At 32.5% G+C, this 8,211-nt stretch overlaps 1 long non-coding RNA gene across 1 annotated transcript; it reads left to right on the top strand.

The window, feature by feature from the left end:
• The first annotated feature begins 6,940 nt into the window (after positions 1-6,940).
• On the top strand, positions 6,941-7,459 carry LOC136796642 (uncharacterized). Its single transcript, XR_010844402.1, has 2 exons — positions 6,941-7,025; positions 7,107-7,459. It is a non-coding gene; the product is annotated as an uncharacterized lncRNA (long non-coding RNA).
• The last annotated feature ends 752 nt before the right edge of the window (positions 7,460-8,211 follow it).

The raw sequence follows: 8,211 nt of genomic DNA, 5'->3' as shown, positions 1-8,211 counted from the left end.
AAAGATCAGTAGTTAGTGAATTTATTTCGAAAAATCTATATCATAAAAACCATTTGACGTACAGATATCTATTAGCACTCAAATGAAAGCTAGTTTAATGAGCTATAAAGTAGTTATGTCATTTATCATCGTAGCAAATATGAAAACTAATTCTCCTACGACGATAAAATAAATTGATTAATAATTGTTCAGACAAATTTGTTTTGCCAAATTTATATTCCTATGCGAATATCATAAAAACTACTATCCCTACGAAAATAAGTGTAATTAACTACTTTGTAGTAAGTTGAATTTCCTTTATTTTGAGTGCTGGCAGACATATGGGTGTCTTGTAGTTCTAGAGATATATATATATTTTTTTAAATAAAACATTCTATACGAATTAATAGTTTGTCAATTTTTTTTTCAAATATAAAAAACTACTACTACTACAAAGATAAACGTTATAAACTATTTTATAATGAATTTAACTAGCTTTTATTTGAGCGCTGGTAGCTACAGATGTCTGGTACGTCAAATGGTTTCTGAAATGAAGTTTTTCTTAAATCAGACTTATTGTCCGAACAACTATAAATCAATTTATTTTAGCATATATCATGAAAACTAATATTCCTAGGAAGGTAAAGGTCATCAACTTCTTTATAGACCATTAAACTAGCTTTAATTTGAGTGCCAATAAACATCTGTGCGTTAAATGGTTTTTGGGATATATATTTCTCAAAATAAATGAACGAACTACTAATCTTTCGGTACTTTTTTAAGAAATACTGCTTTTGAAAAAGCTATATCTCGAGAACTATTTGACGGATATAGCTCTATTAGGGCTAATATTTCAGAAAATTTACTCTTCTTTAAATAATTTTGTTTTAGATTTTCCAGTGTTGTTGGTAGTTTTTAAGATATAGAGCTCCGAATGAAAAATTAGTGTTTTGAAACAGCCGCTATTTTTTATTTCCCCTACCTATTCTTAGCAGACTCATTAATTTTGACTATTAATTATACATAGTTTTCATTAAAGTAATCAAAAATTGAGGTGAGGTAACTACCTTTTTTTCTTACCGGCTCTTGTACGACTAGTAGTCCAAGAGTTGAAGCGAAAATGGATTTTCTGTGTTAAGAACTTTTAGTTATACATCCATGAAATATGCTTCCTTCTATGCCAGTTCAAACGGTAGCCTTTAAAACGATGCACATCGATAAGAGTAACAAATATGTGAAACCTGTGTTAGTTCAAGTCGATTTGTTATGAGCACTACACACAAGGTACTGCAAACCCCCTAGGCATAAAAAATGTCTGTCAAACGAAATTAGGAGTGGATATCAAATATACTTATTGATTTTACCTTTTCTGTCCAATATTATACTTTTTAATCGTGTTCTGGTTCTAGTACACATCTTCTCGTCCAATTTCAGAATAATGTACAGAGCTTTTTTTTTTTTTAATTTATTTGTTGATATTTACAACTGTACATAAAATACATCAAATAAATTTGAGGAAATCATAAAGGTATGGTAAAGCATGTAAAGAAACTACCCATTGGTAGCATTCTGAAAACATTTTTACAATATAAGGTCTCGAGACCATCTTCTTTTCAGACGCCTCTGGGGATTGTCCGGAATAAAAGAGGAAACGAGATTAGAAACTAATGGGTTTGATTGGTTAGGGAGTTTGTAATGGAAGGAGGGATATCTGGTTCGGGCTAGATCAGTTACATATGGAACATTGAGGTCTCTGTGGATGATTTTATTTGTGAAAAATTAGGGAGAATTTAGGATTTTACGAGGGATTTTGGATTGTAAGGATTGGATACGAGAGGAATTCGAAGGTTTAATGGAGCCCCAAAGCTCAACGCCGTATGTCCAGATAGGCCTTATAATTGTTATGTAAATCAGTCTATTGTAATGAATTGGAAGTTAAGACCGTTTGTCTAGTAAGTGCTGTAATAGTCGAAATCGATGTGCAGTTTCCTGTATTTTCAGTCTTGTGTGAGGATTCCAGGTTAGGCGTTTGTCCAGATGTAGTCCAAGGTAGCGGATCTGTTCAACAGGGGTAAGGGCAACATTATTAAAGTATACTGTAGGGCAGTCATTAGGTTTACGACGTACGGTAAAGGTAATTTGATGGGATTTGTTGGAATTTATTTTAATCCTCCAGTTACGACACCATTTTTCGAGGTCTGTGATATGGGATATTTTAAGATTTTATTTTTAATTAATTTAAGATTTTGGGATGCAATTAAAGGATTATTATCAACAGCGAGCACACATGAGTCATCGGCATACGTGGTGAGGATAGTGTTAGGATTGGTTGGGATGTCTGCTGTATAGTTTGTGTAGAGGATAGGACCGAGAATACTACCCAGAGGAACACCATGTACCATGTTAAAACTTATTTATTTATACCAACGATTAGGACAGAATTTTCAGCCTTCATTAGTGCTAAGAAAAAAAACTAGGTAGCAACTATACTGAATAATAGGAATTAAAAATGAGATGTAGATAGTTGACCGTAGATTAATGCTTGAAGAAGTTTGTCGGGGGGTGCGGTCAGCAAAGAACAACATAAATAAACAAAACAATATTTATTTATTTTATGCCGACGTTTCGACCTGAGTTTCAGGTCTTCATCAGGGATAGTGGCGTGTAAAGGGGACGGGAAGATGCTAACTGCATAAGATGCACACTGAGATACACCACTCCCTTGAAATGATAATATTAAATATTTTTCTGGTGTACATATTTTCTTTTGTTAATTATAACATATATTTATAAATATCCGGTGCTTTTACTTGCATGAAAAGCCTAGCCCTTTTGTTCTATAAATTATAAATGAAAGTTAAAGATAAGTTAAGTACCGATTTAGTAATCTAGTGCATTGTTGGTGATCACCAGCATAATTAAATTTTATATTAATAATAATAATGATACATTCTAGGTACATCTTTCCAGTGACGCTCCTCGAAACCCAAATCTACCAAATCAGTTTTAACGCAATCCTACCATCTACGTTCCGGTCTACCTATCGGTTCAGTGTTATTAACATTTTAGGGATCCGCTCGTTACTAAGCCATACAACCTTACATATGCCGCAATGCTATAACCTCAATTATATTTACCGGCTGCAGTACCCTCAATTCAACTTAGGTGGTTGGCGTGCAGGACTTTGCTACCTAGGAACTTTAGCGGGGCCGGTTATGATCTGGTCTGAGGCGTTGACTTTTTCAAAGAGTGGTGGTCCCACAAAATGAAAAATTTCCCCCACACCATGGTTAGAATAGGTTGATCTCCTGTAGATTGCCCCCTCCCCCCCCCATATGTTAGAAATGGCCAAGAAGGGGATCCTTAAAAAAATCCTTTATAATTTAGGGTTGTCTAGCCTTATAAATTCTCCCATTAAATAATCCTTTTTCGGTCCGAATATTCTACGAAATACTTAATTTTTGAAACTCTAAGGTGCATTTGATCTCTTAGTGTAAGAGACCACGTTTCTTGTCCATAAAGAACAGTGGGAAGGATAATAGTTTTGTAAATTATAATTTTTATGTTTTTGGGCAGAAGGCACGAGCTAAACAAATTCGAATTTTAAAAGTAACAAGCATTTCCCGCCTTCATCCTTCAGCTTTTTCCACATCGATTTCGTTTTTTCTAGTTATAGTAGAACTTAAATACTTAAATCTATCTACCTGTACAAACATATTTCCTCCTATATCTATATCACCGAAATGGCTCCTTCATACTGCTATCCATATATTTTGTCTAATTCGAAATTAAATTAAATTTTCTATAAATAACAAAAAATCATTCATTTTTTTTAATGTTAGTCTTTTAAGTACCATGCAAACGTATCCTCTTTTGATTCTCTCGATCACCTTGGTCAAGCAACAGCTGAAATATTACAATAAATAATTATCTACCCCAGAAGGACTCGAACCAGGGATATAATACTATAATATATGATAAGAACAGGGATATAGTATAATATGTGATAAGAAAATTCAGGAAGTGAACCATATCTCGCTAAGAGTCAACGATTTCCAATAATCTGGAAGTAATTGGCAGCAAAGAAGGAGAGAACATTATTATGGAAATAATGACAGGGCCTCTTCAGGAGCCCGCATCGTCCCAAGTGTCCTCGGAGGGGGGGGGGGCAGAGGAACGTCCGCATCCCTAGGGGGGATTTAGAGTCTAGTTTTGGTTTTTTTCTAACTAAAGAAAACATTTTAACAAAATGAATTTTAACTTAGCAGGTTTGTCACAAGCTTTTGTCCCATCTGAATATATGTCATGCTAGAATGTGAATATATGCCATATGTGCTATTTTCTTTTTTTATAATTTGATGTGATGACTAAAATTATTAGGATTAATTTCAATGCAATTAGAAATTACACTTCTAAATTGTAGCTCTTTCTTCAGGTGCCGAAGAATCCAGATTTCGTAAAAGATCTTAGATCTTTTTACCTCAGTTGATGATTTCAAATTAGAAACGCAGGAGGTGTCAAAGAGTTTGTTGGAGTATTTAAGGCAGTGATACCCGATTAATAGAAGTCAGCGAAAAACAAAGCGGGAAATAAACCAAGTGTGGCCTACCCCTATTTCTAATTTGGGACGAGGGTCCCCTCGAAAAATATTTGAACTAAGAAATTAAATTAAACTAATTTGCTTCAAAGTGCATTTTGAGGCACCTTTTACGGAAATTTAGTTAAGAACCAACTAGCTAATACACAAACATCAGCAAAAGTATTTATTAGTACTTCTAAAAATAAACCCTCACTTAGGAAGAAGATAGTTGACCGTATGAAGTATATTGTAGGAAGTCGAGGTAGCGGTCAATAAAGGTACAATATAGTAAATAATAGTAAATAACGTTTCGCCCCACTTTACAGGCCTTCGTCAGGGCTAAATGAGAAAATTAACCCGAGAGATGTGTAGCATTGAGCACTTCGTTCTTATTGGGAAATAAACGTTTATAATATTTTTATTTTTTTTTTTGCGGCTAAGACTTCCATTGGAGTCCTATACTGCCTAATAGTGGGGGGGTCAAGTTTTTCATTTTGTGGTCCCACTCAATGAAAAAATTCAACGCCACAGGCTGGATTCGAACCGGCACCTCCAGCAATCTCAAATTGGTAAGACTGGGCCTTACCAACTGAGCTACGGACGGCCACTGTATTAATTAAAAACCTTTATTATAAATATAGATTTATCAAAATAAATTTACTAACTACTGATTTTTTTATAAATGTGTTGCTTTTTAAAATGCTATATTGCGGAAACCATTAAACGTAAATTATTTTACATTAGAGCTCATATTCTAGCAAATTCACTCTTCTTTAAATTTTGTTCTATTATTTTTCTAGTATTGTTGGTTGTTTTAAAGATATAGAGCTCCGATTTAAAGGATTTTTTTTCAACGTTTTGACAGCAACCATTTTGTAATCTACCTATTTTCATTAAATTAATAAAAAATAAGGCAGAAATACCTGAATTTTTTCTCATGTTGGGCTCTTGTACTATTACGAGAGTTCACTACTCAACCATCGATATGATCAAAGTCTGTATTTGTTAATGAATCTTTGAGTATTTTAGTAGATTAGTAGTTTGCGTAATTGATAATTGCTTAATGTTCAATCCACACTTATAATATAATAAATATACGAAATTATTAATCAAATAAGGTATTAGTAATTTTAGATTATTTATTTTATATATGCTTGTTTGAGAGTGGTTTAGTTTATTCTCAATTTAAAACAAATTTGATCCTGATTTTTTTCTCTCAACCTTTATTCTTTAAAAAGTTTTCAAACGTTTCGGCCCTCAGGCCATTCCCAAGGATATAACCTACAAAATGTTTTTTTGTTTTTATATAACAATTTCATTATATCCTTCAACTACACACTGATTTCTTTGGCCCTACCTTTAATATTGATGTCCTTTCTTTTTCAAATCTTAAAAATGCAGGCTAATTGCCTTTGTCCCATCTTTAAAATAAATTAATCATTAAAATAATATCATAATATCATTATCAAATTTTGGTTTTTAAAATAGATTTCTTACTTACATAACCTTTTTAATTTTTTTTTTTTTTTAAATATTTATTTACAACTGTACATTATAATACATTTAGTTAAATTGGAGTGTTACAGTCATGCAGAGAAACTACCCATTAGTAGCACTCTAATGACATTTTATATTAGCTGGTCTTGTGGCCATTTTCTTTTCAGGCGCCTCGGAGGATTGTCAGGAATGGAAGAGAATGCAATATTAGAAACTAGGAAGTTTGAGTGGTTAGAGAGTTTATAATGGAAGGAGTGATATCTGGTTCGGATTAGATCGGTTACATAGGGAACAATAAGGTCTTTATGTATGATTTTATTTGTGACTAAGTAAGGAGGATTTTAGGAAGGATTTTGGATTGAGTACGAGAGGAATTTGCAGGTTTAGTGGAGCCCCAAAGCTCAACTCCATATTTTCAGATAGACCTTATTACAGTCATGTAGATCAGTCTTTTGAAACGTGTTGGAAGTTTAGACCATTTGTCTTGTGAGAGCTGTAAAAAAAAAAAAAATTTTTTTTAGATTTAAAACTTTAACAAAGCACTTTTCTTGCTTCCTTCATTTACATTTGCAACTTAAAAACAGAACATACCTCCAACAGGTTAGGACTCTGTTATCACCTAATCATATAACAATAATTTTTTTTTTATTAATTTACATTTTTAATATAATTTATTTAATATCCATTACTAATTATTCTGCTTATAACACAAACATTTTTTAATATATTTAAAATCCATAATTAATTTATTCTTATTTTATGTGTATTTTTCTTAAACATACATATACCCCCCCTTTTTTTTGTATTGGTAATGGTTACTATCACCGTTCTATTAACATGGGTGACTGACCTTCCTACTCCAACATGCGTGAAGGTCCCTAAAAAGTGAACGGTGGTTCTGGACGAGTAGGTATATATATCGAGGAGGGGCCTGGATTGGGCACATTCAGTCATCAACATGTACAAGCTCGTGAGTGTTATATCCACTTTAGTTCGCTTAATAAATAATTATTAATATAATTGAATTATATACTATTTAATATGTTTCCAGATCGTCCTCTCCGCTCTCGTAGCCGTCGCTTTCGCCGCTTCCTACGGCGGCCAGGAGTCCCACGGACACGCATACTCGACCCAGAACCAAGTCAACTACGTCAAGGATTCAGTTCCAGTCGAGATCAAAGTCAAGTCCGCTCCAGTAGTCCACCATGTTCCAGTCGTCTCTCACGTTCCAGTAGTCCATCATGTTCCAGTCCTACAACATGTTCCGTCATACCACCACTAAATTCCTCAATTCCTCCTCAAACCCAAAACTTCAAAGACTTCCACCCCAAATTCCATAAATCAAAATTTATTTATGTATTTATTATCTTTGGCATATCAATAAATAAGTATTAAATTCCTTAATATATTTTTTTCTTTTATAAAATACTTTTCTTTCCTATTTTATTTTATTTATTTATTTATTTTTTTTTTTACAATAAATTGATAGATTTATTTATTGGTAGATATTACAATCTGCCACACAGTTGTGGGCAATAGGTAATGGTGATGAATGATCTCATACATACTAAAATAAAAAAAATAAAATAAAATAAATTAAAAAAAAAAACTCTCTTAAAATATATAAACAAACAAAAGAATAAACAAGATGAACATAATCAAACTATCTGTATGAAAAATAAATAAATAAAATAACGTAATGATAAAATAATGTATACAATATTTACACAATCGACCTGAGAATCCCTGAACCCACTCTATCCCCCACGTGTGAGGAGTAGATCAGAACACAAAAAATCCCAGCGCATCTCTCGCGCTGCATCACTACCTATTTTACTAACTTTATTTTTAATAAAATGTAAAATTCGAGTTTTTCATAAGAGTAATGCTAATTGAATTTTACTCCCAACAAAAAATAGCTACGAAAAAAAGATACCGTATAGAAAGTATAAAAATTATCAATGGTACGATTGTGTTCATAAACAAACCAAACTGATAATAATTAGGAATCAGATAGATATTTGTAGAAGTATGTTATACCCAAATTCTATATGTATATATTTTTTTAATTATTTATTTATTGTAATTTACAACTGTACAAAATAATACAATAGGTAAATATGTAGTATGTTTCATATACACTTGAAAATCTTGGG

Source organism: Halyomorpha halys, unplaced genomic scaffold (genome assembly GCF_000696795.3).
Source record: "Halyomorpha halys isolate HHAL.00 unplaced genomic scaffold, Hhal_1.1 Scaffold142.1, whole genome shotgun sequence".
In the NCBI taxonomy this organism is placed as follows: domain Eukaryota; kingdom Metazoa; phylum Arthropoda; class Insecta; order Hemiptera; family Pentatomidae; genus Halyomorpha; species Halyomorpha halys.
The sequence above is the reverse complement of the archived record's forward strand: the minus strand, read 5'-3'. Positions and strand labels throughout refer to the sequence as shown.